The sequence below is a fragment of the Cornus florida genome, unplaced genomic scaffold, assembly GCF_030987335.1.
Source record: "Cornus florida cultivar Cherokee Brave unplaced genomic scaffold, ASM3098733v1 CherokeeBrave_3.0.0_Hap2_scaffold_53, whole genome shotgun sequence".
NCBI lineage: Eukaryota > Viridiplantae > Streptophyta > Magnoliopsida > Cornales > Cornaceae > Cornus > Cornus florida.
This window is the reverse complement of record NW_026775883.1, coordinates 42501-45000: the sequence shown is the minus strand read 5'-3', so window position 1 is coordinate 45000 and position 2500 is coordinate 42501.

Here is a 2500-nt window from a genome sequence, read left to right as displayed (position 1 = left end):
ACGTGGGCATGGTATGCTAAAATTGAAGTTTGGAGTTTGGGTTTGAAAATTTTATGGGAGCTTCCTAGAAGCCTAAGAAATGCTTTGCTCGAGACGGATTTCGATTTGGAGGTCCCCCGAGTTAAGTTTGCCCTTTATGACTCCTCGCCCGCATGCTCGTGCACACCGGCGTGCACGTGGGCATCGTATGCTAAAAAATGAAGTTTGGAGTTTGGGTTCAGAAATCTTATGGGAGCTTCCTAGAAGCCTAAGAAATGCTTTGCTCGAGACGGATTTCGATTTAGATTTCCGCCGTGTTAATTTTGCCAATTACGGCTCCTCGCGCGCACGCTCAAGCACCCCGACGTGCACACCGGCGCGCACGTGGGCATCGTATGCTAAAAAATGAAGTTTGGAGTTTGGGTTTGAAAATTTTACGGGAACTTCCTAGAAGCCTAAGAAATGCTTTGCTCGAGACGGATTTCGATTTGGAGGTCCCCCGAGTTAATTTTGCCCATTACGACTCCTCGCCCGCATGCTCGTGCACACCGGCGTGCACGTGGGCATCGTATGCTAAAAAATGAAGTTTGGAGTTTGGGTTTGAAAATTTTATGGGAGCTTCCTAGAAGACTAAGAAGTGCTTTGCTCGAGACGGATTTCGATTTAGATTTCCGCCGTGTTAATTTTGCCAATTACGGCTCCTCGCGCGCACGCTCAAGCACCCCGACGTGCACACCGGCGCGCACGTGGGCATCGTATGCTAAAAAATGAAGTTTGGAGTTTGGGTTTGAAAATTTTACGGGAACTTCCTAGAAGCCTAAGAAATGCTTTGCTCGAGACGGATTTCGATTTGGAGGTCCCCCGAGTTAATTTTGCCCATTACGACTCCTCGCCCGCACGCTCGTGCACCCCGGCGTGCACGTGGGCATCGTATGCTAAAAAATGAAGTTTGGAGTTTGGGTTCGGAAATTTTATGGGAGCTTCCTAGAAGCCTAAGAAATGCTTTGCTCGAGACGGATTTTGATTTGGAGATCCCACGAGTTAGTTTTTGCCCATTATGACTCCTCGCCCGCACGCTCAAGCACCCCGGCGTGCACGTGGGCATCGTATGCTAAAAAATGAAGTTTGGAGTTTGGGTTCGGAAATTTTATGGGAGCTTCCTAGAAGCCTAAGAAGTGTTTTGCTCGAGACGGATTTCGATTTGGAGGTCCCCCGAGTTAGTTTTGCCCATTATGACTCCTCCCCCGCACGCTCAAGCACCCCCGCGTGCACGGGGGCATTGTATGCTAAAAAATGAAGTTTGGAGTTTGGGTTTGGAAATTTTATGGGAGCTTCCTAGAAGCCTAAGAAGTGCTTTGCTCGAGACGGATTTCGATTTGGAGGTCCCCCGAGTTAATTTTGCCCATTATGACTCCTCGCCCGCACGCTTAAGCACCCCCGCGTGCACGTGGGCATTGTGTGCTAAAAAATGAAGTTTGGAGTTTGGGTTTGTAAATTTGATGGGAGCTTCCTAGAAGCCTAAGAAGTGCTTTGCTCGAGACGGATTTCGATTTGAAGGTCCCCCGTGTTAATTTTGCCCATTACGGCTCCTCGCCCGCACGCTCAAGCACCCCGGCGTGCACGTGGGCATTGTATGCTAAAAAATAAAGTTTGGAGTTTGGGTTTGGAAGTTTTATGGGAGCTTCCTAGAAGCTTAAGAAGTGTTTTGCTCGAGACGGATTTCGATTTGGAGGTCCCCCGAGTCAATGTTGCCCATTATGGCTCCTCTCCCGCATGCTCAAGCACCCCTGCGTGCACGTGGGCATTGTATGCTAAAAAATAAAGTTTGGAGTTTGGGTTTGGAAGTTTTATGGGAGCTTCCTAGAAGCTTAAGAAGTGTTTTGCTCGAGACGGATTTCGATTTGGAGGTCCCCCGAGTCAATGTTGCCCATTATGGCTCCTCGCCCGCACGCTCAAGCACCCCGGCGTGCACGTGGGCATTGTATGCTAAAAAATAAAGTTTGGAGTTTGGGTTTGGAAGTTTTATGGGAGCTTCCTAGAAGCTTAAGAAGTGTTTTGCTCGAGACGGATTTCGATTTGGAGGTCCCCCGAGTCAATGTTGCCCATTATGGCTCCTCTCCCGCATGCTCAAGCACCCCTGCGTGCACACCGGCGTGCACGTGGGCATTGTAGGCTAAAAAATGAAGTTTGGAGTTTGGGTTTGGAAATTTTATGGGAGCTTCCTTGAAGCCTAAGAAGTGTTTTGCTCGAAACGGAATTCGATTTGGAGGTCCCCCGAGTCAATTTTGCCCATTACGACTCCTCGCTCGCATGCAATATCTACTCCTGTCAGAGCTGTGGTTTTACTTAAGACTACTATAGGGGGGGGGGAGTTCTCAGCACCAAGAGCTGCAAGTAAGGCCATTGCTTGCTTTGCAGTCTCGATTGCTCTACTAGTGAATAGTAGATGTCTTGGTTAGCTTGGAACGAAAAAAAAAATTTTTTGGGGAAAAAAAAAAAAAAAAAGTTTTTGTGAAAAAAA